The sequence below is a fragment of the Monodelphis domestica genome, chromosome 8, assembly GCF_027887165.1.
Source record: "Monodelphis domestica isolate mMonDom1 chromosome 8, mMonDom1.pri, whole genome shotgun sequence".
In the NCBI taxonomy this organism is placed as follows: Eukaryota; Metazoa; Chordata; class Mammalia; order Didelphimorphia; family Didelphidae; genus Monodelphis; species Monodelphis domestica.
In genome coordinates, this window is record NC_077234.1 from 183,055,927 (window position 1) to 183,071,891 (window position 15,965).

Genomic DNA, 15,965 nt, shown 5'->3' on the forward strand with positions numbered 1-15,965 from the left:
TTGGAGGGGTGGATCTTTATAACAAAAACATCTGACAAAGGTCTAATTACTCAAATTTATAAGGAGCTAAATCAATTGTACAAAAATATCAAGTCATTCCCCATTTGATAGATGGGCAAGGGACAGGAATAGGCTATTTTTAGATAAAGAAATCAAAATTATCAATAAGCACCTGAAAAAGTATTCTAAATCTCATAATCAGAGAAATGTAAATCAAAACAACTCTTGAGATACCACCTCACACCTAGCAGATTGGTCAACATGACATCAAAGGAAAGTAATGAATGTTGGAGGAGATGTGGCAAAATTGGGACATTAATGCACTGCTGGTGGAGTTGTGAATTGATCCAATCATTCTAGAGGGCAATTTGGAACTATGCCCAAAGGGTGATAAAAGACTGTCTGCCCTTTGATCCAGCCATAGCACTGCTGGGTTTGTACCCCAAAGAGATAATAAGGAAAAAGACTTGTACAAGAATATTCATAGCTACACTCTTTGTGGTAGCCAAAAATTGGAAAATGAGGGGATGCCCTTCAATTGGGGAATGGCTGAACAAATTGTGGTATCTGTTGGTGATGGAATACTATTGTGCTCAAAGGAATAATGAACTGGAGGAATTCCATGGGAACTAGAACAACCTCCAGAAATTGATGCAGAGTGAAAGGAGCAGAACCAGGAGAGCATTGTATACAGATACGGATACACTGTGGCACAATGGAATATAATAGACTTCTCCACTAGCAACAATTCAATGATCCAGGACATTTCTGAGGGACTTATAAGAAAGAATGCTATCCACACCCATAGAAAGAACTGTGGAAATAGAAACAGAAGAAAAAAAACAAGTGCTTGATCACATGGTTTGATGGGGATATGATTGTGGAATCTAAACAATCACCCTAGTGCAAATATTAATAATATGGAAATAGGTCTTGATCAAAGATACATTTAAAATCCAGTGGAACCACTTGTTGGCTACTGGAGGGAGGCAGGAGGATGAAAGGGAAAGAACATGATTCATGTAACCATGGGAAAATATTTTAAATTGATTAATTACATAAATAAACTTAAAAGTTAAAAAATTAAATTAAATAGAGGCAATGGACCAAATGGTTTTGAACATGACTTATTTTACTTGATTATGTTTATTTTACATGGATTTAATTTTAGTATCTTTTTCAGTTGGGGAAATTGTGAGGTAAAAGAAACAAATTGTTCTTAATTTAAAAATAATTTAATTTGAAACACCTAAAGAAGCAGTTAAAAGTAGTTTTTGTATTTAAACAAAGGATAACCTCCTGACAGCAACAAGTCAGGAAAACAACAAAAAAGAGCATACAAAAACTATAAAAGTTCAAAAATCTGCATCATTTTTAAAAGGGAAAACAGTTTTTGCACATTGTAATCATTTCTGTGGTCAACAATGTGTTGACAGTTAAACAGTGAGGCTTAGGTTCTGAAATGCAAAATGTGGAAAGCAATCCTGACCCTGTCAGAAGGTCCTTAAGAGAAATTTATCATAAACACTATTGCTAAAATCAGGGAGGCGGAGTCAAGATGGCGGCTTAGCAAGCAGCACAAGTTCAGACCTTGTGGAAGACCCTTCCTTACTGATACAGACTGAATGCTCCAAGGGCACCGAAATCCAAGCTGAACAACAGGACAGAAGCGGGGAACCCTCCTTCTGGACTCAAATCAAAAGGTACGCCCCCCAAAAGCCGGAATCCTAGAATACTCAGGGCTAAGGGGAAGGCAGAGCGAAGGTCCCAGGACCCCTCCCCCACAACTCAGAGGGCTGAGCCCCCAGTAGCCTTTAGAGTCTAAGATTTAGTGCTACTTGTGTTCAAGACTAAATGGCCCAGATTTGTGTATATTTTTAAATAGTTCTTACATTTTCCTTTATTGTTTTTTGTCTTTATCATTGTAAGTAAGCTATTAGTCATATACCACTATTGCCCATGTGCTTTTCCTAGAAGTTTTATCTTTGTTTCCTCCTCTGATCTATTATATTTAATTTGCTATGGATAGGGAAATCATATAACTATGTTTCTTTGGATTTTGTATTAAAGAAAAGGCAAGATAACATAAGTAAGGATAAAGCAGAACAAGGTGCATACCTCTAGTCCATGAACTTTGGGAATCATATTTAATCCTGATTTCTATAACTGTAATCAGTTCATTTAATATTGTCATAGACTTATACAACTCAGATAGCATTATATTTAAATGTCTAAGCAAGTATTATGTTTCTTTTTTCTCCCTCTTTCCCTCATTTCCTTTCTTCCATCAATAAGCTTTTATTACTTACAAAATACATGTGCCCTATGAGAAAACTATATTTTCTTCTATATAAAGACCCCAAACAAAAAAGCACATAGTATCTGCCATTGAAGAACTTTAAATCTACTTCAGAATACAGATTCATAAATTTGTTTTTCTGTGTGTTTTATTTTAAAACATTCTCAAAAAGATAAAACCTCATGGTATCCTGACCTTTGCAATCAAATAATGGTCAGCATTGGAATATGTGTGCTTCATAGTCCTAAGATGTTTCTTAGAGAATCATTTCAACCACATAAAAGCCACATGCCCAACAAAACAAAGTGTGCAAGTGTCCTTTCCTACAGATTCTACCTCATTACTTTTGACTTCATGAAAACCAGAAGGTCTGTGGGTAGTTTAGCTTCAGCGGCTAGCTGCTGTGTGCCTGCTGTTGTTAGAATTTTAAAAATAATGATTTGACATCCATCACTAAATCTCCTGTGGTCATGGTTATACTACTTGTAATAACAGATACAGGTGGTATAAATTCTCGATGGTGAGTTGAAAGCAGTAACTGTCCACTGACCTATCAAATGCTAGAATGTCTGTATCCAGACAAATGAAATCAAATATTGTTATTTCAAAAAGGCCCATGATTTCATCATTTAGACAATTCATTGATTCCATCTTTCAAAAGCTAATTATTAATAATTTACTCTGTGCTAGAAGCTTGGGAGATAGAAAGTTTTTATGAGATAAAATCCATTTCCTCATGTTTCTGAAAGTCTAAGGAAAGGTCAGGATCCTATCCAAATAATTATATTCAGTGTTAAATTGTAAGTGCATTCAAGAGGTGCATAACAAAATACTGTGTGATATCTAAGAGGGGAGATCATTGCAAAAGGAGAGTGTAATGAGTGAAAAGGCTTTGCGAGGGTTCCACATTTGAAGCAGGCTTTGTAGAATGATTTAAAAAGTCAATAGTCAGAAAGCAGAGTCAATATCACCAAGTAGATATATGTAACAACCCAACAGAACACTCCACATATTACTCTTCAAACAACTTGAAAATAATTCCTCAAATTAAATTTTGAAGAAGCAAAGTTAGCAGAAGGACAGAGTAAGAGAAGTCTATGGTACCAGGGTGTCACCTGGTCTAGAGCAAAGCAAGAACAGCTCTGGTGGTAGACTTTGGAGATGACCTCAAAAACTGCAGCAACTTTGGGAGATATTAGCCCAGAAACTGTAAGTGGATCTGCCAGCTGTCAGAAAGAGATTATAGGAGACAGATAGCTGTTTTAGTGTATAACTAATGTTGATCAGTAACTCTATTGGTCATGTACAGTTCTGGGTCACAGTTCTAAAGCAGCAGAGAGGAGCACTAATATTTATGTGGGTGTGGGGGGCAGACTCCATTCCTGTGTAAAACCAAAGCACAGATCAGGAGAGTAATGACCATATCCTTCTTTCTATCACATGACCTTGGAAGCTAAAAAAACTTGTAGACACCCAGAACTAGCTCTAATAACAGCAGCATAATAAGCCTGAAGCTTGGGAAACTGCCTTCCCATCTATAAAGTGAATAGTGCTTATTATTAGTCTAAAGATTAAAGTCAAGAAATAGAGTGATAAAATGAGGAAATAACAACAAAAAGCTTGACCATCAAGATATACTATGGGGCTGGGAAGACTAGGACTCAAAAGACAATAATGTTAAAACATTCACAGGCAAAGCTTCATAGAAAAATGCTAATTTGACCCAAGACAAACAAGAATTCCTGGAAGAGTTAAGGAAAGAGATGTGTGGTAGAAGAATGAAGCAAGAAAATTATGGAAAGTCACTTAATAGTTTGGTAAAAGAGGCACAGAAAATGTTAAAGAAAATAAACTTAAAAAAACCAGAACTGGCCTAATGGTAAAAGAGACACAAAAATTCACTCAAGAAAAGACTATTCTAAAAAGCAGAATAGGCCAAATGAAAAAGATACAAAACCTCATTGAAGAAAATAATTCTTTAAAAATTACAATTGGGTAAATTGATGTTAATGTCTATTAAACATAAAGAAAATAGTAAAACAAAGTCAAAAAGTATGAAAAAAATACAAGGAAAAGAGAAAATTTCTCATTGGAAAAACCACTGACCTAGAATGTAGACTGAGAGATAATTAGAGAATTATTGGCAAACTTGCAAGTCATTATAAAAAAATAGCATAGACATCATATTATAAGAAATCATCAAGGAAAACAGGCCCAGTATCTTTGAACCAGTAAGTAACATAGAAATTGGGAAGAATGTACTGATCAAACCCTAAAATACCTATCAAATTGGAAATTTCTAGGAAATTGATAGTCACATTCCGGAGCTCCCAGGTCAACAACAAAATATAATAATCAGTCACAAAGAAATAATTCAAATACCATGGACCCCCAATTAGGATCATAGAAAATTTAGCAGCTTCCACATTAAAGGTGTGCGAGACTTGGAATATAATATTCTAGAAGGCAAAGGAGCTAGATTTAGAACCAAGAATAACATAGCTGGCAAAATGTAATATAATCCTTCAAGGAGAAAATGGATGTTAATGAAACTGAGGACTTTCAAGTATTCCTGATGAAAAGACCAGAGCTGAATAGAAAATTTGATTTTCAGACATAGCACTCAAGAGAAACTTAAAAAAGATAAATATGAAAGAATAATCAGAAGTGACTCAATAAAATTAAACTGCTTACATTTTTACATGTACAGATGATATGTCTTACTCCTAAGAACTGTATCATTATAATGGCAGAAAGAATCTTTGTAGACAGGGAGCATGAGTGTGAGTTGATTATGTTGGGATGATCTTAAAGAAAGGAATAGAAAAAGGGAGATTCACTGAAAGTAGTGGGAAAAGAGGTCGAATTGAGGAAATTTTCTCCCATAAAAAAAGCATGCAGGGAAGAGCTTTTATTAAAGGAGAGAAGATGGAAGGGAAGGGGGGTGAGCCATGCCTGAACTTCCTTCTCATCAGAATTGATTAAGAGGGAAGAACACACACACACACACACACACACACACACACACACATACACACACACACACACACACACACACACAATGCAGAATAGATAAACAGGAGGGGAAGGAGACCAGTCAGGTACAGGTGGGGAGTTGATAAAAGAGAGAGTGGATTAAGGGAGGCAGTGGTCAGAAACAAAGTAAACTTTAAAAAAAAACTCTTATCTTCCATTTCAGAATCAATACTGTATATAGGTTCCAAGGAAGAAGAGTGGTAAGGGTTAGGCAGTGGGGGTTAAGTGACTTGCCCAGGGTCACACAGATAGGAAGTATCTGAGGCCAGATTTGAACCTAGGACCTCCTTTCTTTAGGCCTGGCTCTCACACCCATATGATGGAAGTAGAAAGCAGAACAGATAAGAAACCAAAATCCAACTGTTTTTAGGAGAGACACTTGAGGCAGAAAAACCATATACATAAGTAGGATAAAAGACTAGAACAGAATCTACTATGTGTCTGTAAAAGTTAAAAAAAAAAGGCAAGGGTAGCAATCCTGATTTTCAGACAAAGCAAAAGTAGACCTAATAAAAAAAAAAGATAATCAAGGAAACTACATTTTACTAAAATTTACCTTAGGCAAAGAAGTAACATAAACTGTTTATATCAGGTTCCTCTGATAAAGTTCATTTCTTAAATACATAGTGTGAAAGGAAATTTCTTTATCTTAACTTAATCAAATTCTTTGGAGTACACCACCCTTTTAACTCAATCAGTCAGGAACTTGTGAATCCTTTTGATAAAAGGTTACATACATCCCCAAAGGTCATAAGCACTGCCTCCCTTTGAGCAATTCTAAGCAAATTGGGAGACTGCAATTGGTTCCTCTAAAGAGGGGGAGAGACATGAAGTGAGGTGGAAAAAGGGGGATAAAAGGCCAAGCCCACATTGTCCTAAATTTGTCCTTGACTGAAGCTTTCTATGCTGGAGATGTTTGCTGGGTGAGTGACTTGGGCTAAAGAAAGAGGCTTGCATTGGTTGATTTCTCGCTGAAGATGCCACTGGGACTTGCCCATGGAGATCAGGATTTGAGGGAGCCCCTGCTGGGGGCTGAGCAGGACTTCCCCAGAGAAGCACTTAGGATGGGAGGCTGGACAAGGCTCTGTCTACTTCCTATATTTCCCACTTTCAATATCTCTACCTTGTTGTAAATAAAAGCTGCTTACAGTTATTTTTGACTTAAGGGCTAATATTTTATAGATGGCAACCACAATCTCACTTTTACAACTCTTATATTGAGTCAAACCTAATTTTTAAATCTTACAATGGGAAATGAAGTCAAATTTATAAAATAAGAACTATTCTCTATTGATAAACGGTCAAAGACCGTTTTCAGAAGGCAGTTTTCAGAAGAAATCAAAGCTGTTTATAATCACATGAAAAAGTGCTCTAAATCACTATTGATTAGAGAAAAGCAAATTGTAGCAGGTAACTTACACTTAATACCTATCATAAATGACAACTGTTTGAGGGGATAAGTGAAACTAGGTACACTAGCATACTGTTGGTGGAGTTGTATTGGTTCAGCCATTCTAGGGAATGATTTGGAACTAGGTTTAAAGAGTTATAAAACTGTGAATACCCTTTGAACCAGCATTGCTAACACGAGATTTGTACATCAGAAAAATAAATAAAAAGGACTTTTATGTACAGAATAATTATAGAAGCTCTTTTTTGTGGTGGCAAAAGAATTGGAAATCAGAGATCTTCAAAAGTTGAGGGATTTGTGGCTTATGATTGTGATGGAATACTGTTTTGTTACCAGTAATGATGAGGAGATGGTTTAAAAAAAGCAAAACATGTCAAGATCTATATTAACTCATGCAAAAAGATGCGGTTAAAACTGGGATATCATAAGAATAGCACAATATTTTATGATAGTCAACAGCTGAAAGACTTGCCTACTCTGATCAATACAGTGTTCCAAGACAATTCCAAAGGATTCATTATAAAAATGTTCTCCACCCCCAGAGAGAGAAGTTATCAACTCAGTTCAAACCAATATATATTTCTCATTTTTTAAAATATTTGCCCTTTTTTTGCAACATGGCTAATTCAGAAATATGTCTCTAAGTACTTAAAGAAATTACCAGTCAAAAAAGAGGCATGGGTGACATTTAAAGAATGGGGGAAATAAGACCATATAGCATGGATGTGAAATTATAGTAAGGAAACACACTGTAGAAGATTGGAAGGAAGAACAAAAAAAAAGATAAGTAAGATGAGGCAAGTAGAGTAGTGACAATGGAGGACAGTCAATGTTAGGTTAAGGAACTTTAGGTTTATTTGGGAGCATATGGAAGTTATTCAAAATTTTTGAGCAGAGGGATGAAATGAATACTTAAGACAAATTATTTTGGCTTGAAAAGGAGAAGAGAAAAGTTAGAAAACCTATGAAGGAGCTATTCCAATGGTCAAGATAGGTTGATTATGAGGATTCACTATCATGTACTGCTAAGAAGAAATAAAGAGAAGAGAATAAATTTGAGAGCTATGAATATGAAATCAATAGCATTGTGTTATTGGTTATTGGTATGAGAAATGAAAGATGGAGAAGAGTCAAATATATCTAAAGTTTCAAAACTGAGAAAATGTATAAATGGTTGTACCAAGACAAAAGTAACAAAATCAGAAAGAGGAGAAAATTCAGGAGAGAAGAAAAATGAGATCAATTTTGGACATGTTGAATTTAAGATAATATTGTGAAATTCATGCCGTTGATAGTGTGTATTTGCCATCGAAAAAAATAGGTCTATTTAGGAGATACAAAACAAGAAATTTAGACGTGATAATTAAATTCATAGAAGTGAGTGAAATCCCATAAACTATAAAGAAAATTAAACTAAAGACAAATCTCAAACTTTAAGAGTTTGAGACAAAGAAAAGGAACAATTGAAGAAGACAAAGAAGGAACAAATGAAGGAGGAAGGAGAAGGAGAATGAAATAAACCATATTTGAAGTCAAAGGAAAAGTCAATATTTAGAAGAAGGAAGAAAACTAGTATCTAAAGCTGTTGCAAATTTGAATAAAAGGACTGAAAAATAAATCTTTGAATTTACAAATTTTAATACTACTGGCAATCTTGTGCAATGCACATTGCCTTAATAGCTGGTTTCATGATCTCCTGTATCTAAGATAATTCATCTTGATGATTTAGTTGATGGGGTCAACCTTTTCTGAAGTTAAGTAGGCTTCCCTAAAAAAAAGGCTTTCCCTGAAAACCACAAAAACCCAGTTTATTTTTTGGCTGATAACTAGAGTCATCCTAACTTGATAGAACCTGCCAGGGTGGTTTTTGAGACAACCAATTTGAGATTGCAGTTGATAGAATGTAAACTTGAGGAAACAGACTTTTTTTTTTAATCTAGTATTCTTGGCACCTAGAACATAGCAGATGATCCTTTGATGATGAATTAACAGGGAAGGCTGTCAGTGGAGGGAACTATTGCTTTTAATCAAAGTCCTAATATTCTTTCCCAGTTTAGGAGGGTTTTTCATATAAAATCTCATTTTATCACAACTTCCTATCTAAAATTCTCCCCTTTATAATGTAATGGTTAAAATTCTACCTACTTAGCATGTTTAGTATGAATAAAATATTTGGTTAATTATAACTATTTTGATCTTCCACTTAACTGCAGTCTCCTTTCTGTGGATAGTCCTTCTTCTAGTGTTGATGGCTAGTCATTTGCTTTTCATCTTGAGCAATTTTCGACCTATTCTGCTCAATGTACTTGAGATCATCCTTTGAATCTCTTAACTAGATCTGAGTACCAATGAGGCACTAACTACTTCTGTCTGCTTGGCCTCATTTTCCATCTTTGACTAACATACTCTAATTTGCTATCATGTATTTCCTTAAAAATAGTATTACCCCATTTGTTGCAAAGAAATAATAATTGGTAATATGCTACAACATACTTTCCCATAACATGAGTCTTTCCATTGCCCTTCAGGTCCTACAATTTGGTTTCCAAAAAAATAAAGGTATGCCATGATTGATGACCTCATAAAATCACTGGTAGAAGGCTGATATGAAAAACATAAAAACATACATATATACATATGTGTGAACATGTGTATGCAGATAAACAAATCATTTATTTATATATGTCTATTTCATAGAAATATATTTTATTTTTACAACATATATATGTGTAGAAATTTAGGATTCACCTGTAAATTGTTAAAAGCACTACAATTTTCCAAATACATTTCAAATTGTTCTCCAACTCTAATAATTATTATTAGCATTTATAGAGTACTTAAAGATTTGTAAAGCACTTTGATCTTGAGAATATTAGGAGGTAATTGCTACTATTATCTCCACTTTATAAGTAAGGAAAAAGTCAAGGAAAAGTTAAGTGACTAGCCCAGGGTCAAAAAGCTGGTATCTGAGACTGAATTTGAAGTCAAGTTGTTTTGAGTTCTAGTTCCAATGTTCTATCTACTGCCTCTAATTTGCTCAAAAGCATTAAAAATATATGAACTGTTGGATCAGGTCAATGAGCTATCTGAATAATTGTTCAATTGTCAAATATCAGCCTTCTTTGTCGACTTTTTTCAATTCAGATTGTTGAAATTATATTTTTGAATGATTTGGAATCTTATTAAGGGGGTTCTAATATTTTGGAGTTCATTCAGTCAGTAAAATGCTATCTATTGATCTCAAGGACCTCATGATTGATAGAGAATCCTTCTTTGGCTTCTTTGCTGGATAACTTCTATGACAGTGGTAAATATTTTGGCAATTACATGTGTCCCTCTTTTAGGCACTGCTTGGCACTAATAACTAGAAGATTATTGAACAGAACTTTCTCTGTGTGTCTATCAAAGAAATCAGAGACACAGCTTGTTGAATAAGACTCAAAACTGAAATTTTAAGGCAATAAATATTCTAGAAATGTCAACTATTGTGATCATTCTTATAATAACTAGAGCCATTCCAAAATAATGATGTAATGACTTATGAGGTAATGAGGTACTTGTCATTTGTTAAGTTGGCAGACAGAAGCGGGATAACCACTTATTCAAGATATTAGAGTTGCAATTCTATTTTAGGACAGGAGATTTGCCTTAATGATTTCTAAGATTCCTTGCAGCTTTAAAATCCTGTGATTCTATTTCTTTAAAAATTTCTTTCCCTGTTACTTAAAAGGTATGTAATCTATGAATTTACAGAAATCACATAATTTTGTCCAAGGGCAAAGTAGTGCTTTATGTTAAGGTGTAAACGCTCTGCTCTGAAGTTATATGGCTTTAAAATATACATCTGGGAGTGATAATAATAATTTGCACTTAGTGAAGGGGTTTTCCTCCTTCAGCTTCCCAGCTCTTCACAGTAGAGTACTCACTACACTCATCCTCACAGCAGCCCTGGGAAGTAAGTGTGGTCTGCAGTTCATACACAGAATGGGCTTGCTCCAAATGTAATGGCAACATAATGTTCAGGTTTTAACTGGTAAGAGATCGCTAGGGAGATGTCTTTACCCCCTGAAGTGGTATGAACATTACAAGGATACATGTTCACTGGCGGTACTGATGCTTCTCATCTCCAGGTTAAATAAAAATTCCCCACATTTTTTTTAAAATGAGGCTACTGAGAAGCAATGTGTCACAATGAATGGAGGGCAATCTTGGGATCAGGAAGACCTGAGTTAAAAACTGCCTATCTGTATGACCCTTGGAAAATCCTTTGACCCATACTGACTGTGTGACCAAGCTGATCTCCTTCAGTGATGGTAGGGGAGGGGTGGTCCCTAGAATGATGAAAAAAAGTTCTAGGGGAAAGGGAAACAGAAATAGAGACATACTATTGCTGACTGATAATCCTAGAAAGGATCTCTTTATTTTAGTGATAGAGGTCATCAGAGGTAGGAGCCAAGCAATAGTTTATTTATTTTTAAATTTAACTTAATTTCCCCCATTTACATGTTAAAAGTTTCCAACATTTAAAAAAATTTTTTGAGTCTCAAATTCTTTCTTTCCCTCCCTTCACCTCACTGCCCCACTCTCAGACTCTTGCTGAGATGGTAAGTAGTCTCACATAGATTTTACATGAAACATTTTTATGTAGTATTCCTTTTGTGGAAGTAACTCAAACAAAAAAATTAAGAAATAAAATGAAAAAAAAAGTTTGTTTTGATCTAAATTCAGACTTTACCATTCTTTCTCTGGAAGCAGATGGTATTTTTACTCATGAGTACTTTGTGATTGTTTTGGATCATTGTATTGCTGTTATTCACCCTTGTTCGTTGTATGTTCTCCTGGTTCTGTTTACTTCACTCTGCTTCACTTTGTGTAAATCTTTCTTTGTATTTCTGAGCTCCTCCAGCTCATCATTTCTTACAGCACAATAGTCTTCCATTATAATCATATACTATAATTTACTCAACCATTCTTAATTGATATGTATACCCTCACTTTCCCATTCTTTTCCCCCTTAAAAAGAAATGTTTTAAATGTTTTTGCACATATATGGCCTTCTCTTTTTTGTCTTTTATCTCCTTGAGATAGAGTTTGACTCATTTCTCTATGTATTTGAGAAAATGAGGCCTTTTTAGGGAATATTTGTTGTAAGTTTTTTTCAGTTATGATTATTGTGTATTTCCCACTATCATATTTTCCCCCGTTTATCCTTTTCTCTCTCTTCATTTATTCTGTCCATCCTCAAAGTGTTTTGTTTCTGACAACTACCTTCCTCATTCTGCACTCCCTTCTATCAGTACCCTTCTCCTCATCTCTTTTAACTCCTACTTTCTTGTAGATTAAACAGATTTCTATGCCTAATTGGGGGACTTATGTTATTCCCTCTTTGCACCAATTCCAATGAGAATAATATTTAAGAACTCCCCTTTCACTTTTTTACAGCTACTACACTGTAGACATTCTTTCATTCCTATTTTTATGTAACATAATTTGCCCCACTCTCTCCCTCTCTTCCTTTTCCCCAGTGCATTCCTCTTTCTCATCCCTTAATTTTACTTTTTAGGTATCATTCCATCATGTTCAATTCATACCCATAACCTCTATCTATGTATATTCTTTCTAAGAACCCTAATAATGATAAAAATATTAGGAACTACAAGTATCAGCTTTCCATGTAGTAATTTAAACAGCTCATATTTAATCCCCTATTATTTCTCTTGATACTTGTATTTCCTACTCAGCTTTGGTTTTTCCATTAGGAAATACTTGAAAGTTCTCTATTTCATTGACTATCCATTTTTTACCCTGCAGGATTTTATTCAGCTTTGCTGGATTGGTGATTTTTTGCTTTAATCCTAGTTCCTTTGCCCTCTGGAAGATTATATTGTAGACCCTTTGATCTTTTAATTTAGAAGGTGCTAAATTCTATGTTATCCTGAATGTGACTCAACAATATTTGAATTGTTTCTTTTTGGATGCTTGCAATATTTTCTTCTTTACCTGGGAGCTTTGGTTTTGGCTCTCATATTCCTGGGAGTTTTCATTTTGGAATCTCTTTTAGGAGGCATTTGGTGAATTCTTTCAATTTCCATTTTGCCTGCAGGTTCTAGAATATCAGGACAGTTTTCCTTGAAAAAAACTTTTAATCCCTTCCCTAACATCTTGGAATTAACACTAGGTATTAGTTCCAAGGCAGAAGAGTGGTAAGGGCTAGGCAATGTGGGTTAAGTGACTTGCCCAGGGTCCCACAACTGGGAAGTGCCTGAGGTCAGATTTGAACCTAGGACCTCCCATCTCTAGGCCTGGCTCTCAATCCACTGAGCTACCCAGCTTCCCCCCTCCTTGACAATTTTTGAAAGATGATGCCTTGGCTATTTTTCTACACTATGGCTTTCAGGTAGTCCAATAATACTCAAATTACTATCTATTTCCCAGGTCAACTGTTTTTCCAATGAGATATTTTACATTTTCTATTTTTTTTTCATTCTTTTGGTTTATTTGAGTGTTTCTTGATTTCTCCTGGAGTAGCTCTCATTTGCTCAATTTTAGTTTTTGAGGTATTTTTTTCTAGAGTGAGCTTTGTACCTCCTTTTCCACTTCAACAATTCTACTTTTTCAATAATTCTTTTCTTCAGTAAATTTTTGTGCCTCTGACCATTTGCTTTATTTTGTTTTTTTCTTTGGGATATGTGTGTGTGTGTGTGTGTGTGTGTGTGTGTGTGTGTGTGTGTGTGTGTGTGTGTGTGCTTTATCATGCAGTGGGCTCTTTTTTCATGATTTTCTTTTCTAAAAATTTTCAGGGGCAGCTGGGTGGCTCAGTGGATTTAGAGCAAGGCTTAGAGATGGGAGGTCCTAAGTTCAAATCTGGCCTCAGACACTTCCCAGCTGTGTGATCCTGGGCAAGTCACTTGACCCCCATTGCCTAGCCCTTACCACTCTTCTGCCTTGGAGCCAATACACAATATTGACTCCAAGACGAAAGGTAAGGGTTTAAAATTTTTTCCTCTGTCTTTCTTATTTTATTACATTATATTTTAAAATTAAAAAGCCCCAGAGCTTCTCTTTCTGAACCAATGGCAGAAGAATGATAAGGAACAGGCAATTGGGGTTAAATGACTTGCTAAGGGTCTGAAAGTTAGGACGAGACAGAGGCTATATTTGAAACCAGAACCTCCCATTTCTAGGCCTGGCTCTCAATATACTTGAGTAGCCTAGCTTCCCCTCTCTTATTTGATTTTTTAAATCATTTTTGAGCTATGCCAGGAACTCTTTTGGGATTTAAGATTGATTCTTATTTTTCTTTGAGTCTTTGGATTCAACTTTTTAACTTTGTTGTCTTGAATTTGTGTTTTGAGCTTTCCTAACATGATAATAACTTCCAGTGATGAGTTTCTTTTTGCTCTTTTCCCAACCTTTTTTACTTTTAACTTAAAAAATGTTAAAGGTAGGCTCTGTTCTCATGGTGGAAGGGGCATTGTCCCAAGCTTCATATTTTTATACAGATGCTTTCAGAGCTAGTTCTAGGGATCTATAAACTTTCAGTTCTTCCAAGGTGGTATGACCTAAAAAGAGATGTATTTCCTACTCTACTGACCTATGTTCTGGTCTATGAGCAACTACAAGCATTCTTTTCTTCCCTAGAATTGTGACCATTATCACAACTCCTTTGGGGCCACAAACACTTATGCTAGTATTCCCCTTAACCCTGGATCTGTGACCCAGATCTCCATATGGGCAATGCCTAAACTCAGTCCCAGCAAAGGAACCCCTGCAATCACCTTCTGACCATCTGTGGGTTGATAGCTCCACAAATCATTGTTGCTCATTCATCCACCCCAAGGCCTGTGCTGTCTTGATAGGCAGGGCCTCCCTGGCATGCTAATTTGCATTACATTTTCACCAAGGTGTGACAAACCTTTCCTGATGATATTCTAAGCTATCTTGTGTGGAAATTGTTTCACCCCTTTCTTTTGCATGTTCTGCTGTCCAAGAATTCCTTTTGAGGTGTTGTTTCAAAATTATTCAAAGGGAAATTTGGTAGAGATCACATGAATCCTTGCCTTTTCTCTACTATCTTTGAATGTTTTCTTTCTAAATGGGCAGATATTGTGTTTCACCATCCACAGCTAACTCGATTTTCCTATAAAATTAAAGTATGGGAGAATCTACTACCATGCAATTTCCCAATTTTGTTTAACTGCAGTAATCAGATACATAGAGATCTTGTAAGCATCTCAAAGAAAAAAGGATTTTGACTCAATGTATGTACTAGTCTCTCTCTCTCTCTCTCTCTCTCTCTCTTTTCCTCTCTTTCATAACAATGGATTATTTGTGAGAAAATAATTCTATCTGTCTTCAATGACTGCTCACCAATTTAATTTAGGTAGATTTTAGTGACAAAAGGGGGGGGAAACATACAAAAAAAGTGTTTTTTTTTAATAGCAGTTTGTCCCTTGTTGGAATAATCATAATTTTGAATACCTATTCTTAGTATGGAGATGTTCTGAGGGAAAAATATTCTAGGGATTTTATCCCTGATAAAAGAATTATATACAAACTACATAAAAAGGACATAAAAGTAAAATGTACTAAGAAATCTCAAGAATTTCAAATAAAGTATTCATGTTAGCACAAACCACATAAAACCCAATAGAATATACACAGATTCATATGTTTATTCTTGTATCTATTTATATATACACACAGAGAGAGTATATATCTGCCATGTAATTCAATTTATTAGTTGTTTGTTGTCCTTCATATTTGAAGGAAACCAAAATGGCATCATTGTGATTTCTTTTGACTGGAGCATAAATTGAATTTAGATGAGACAGAGTTGTATGAATTTGTTAGCCTCATTCTCTCTTCTAGGGTCTTCAACATCCCATGGCAAGACAAAAGTCAAAATGTCTGGTGATGGCTTAGGATTCAGTGGATGATCTTGGCTTCTTCAATGTCTAACCAAGCTCTAAGTGCTCCATAGACTGATTATTCAATTATTTAATATTTGAATGTATTATATTTTTGCTAGGTGATTAGCTAATGGATAGTGCACTAGGACTGGAGTCAGGAACTCTTGAGTTCAAATCTAACCTCAGAGACTAGTTATGTGATCTGGGTCAAATTACTTAACCATACTTGCTTCATTTTTCTTATCTGTAGAATGAGCTAGAGAATGAAATAGCACATCATAAAGTATTTTTGCCAAGAAAACCCCAG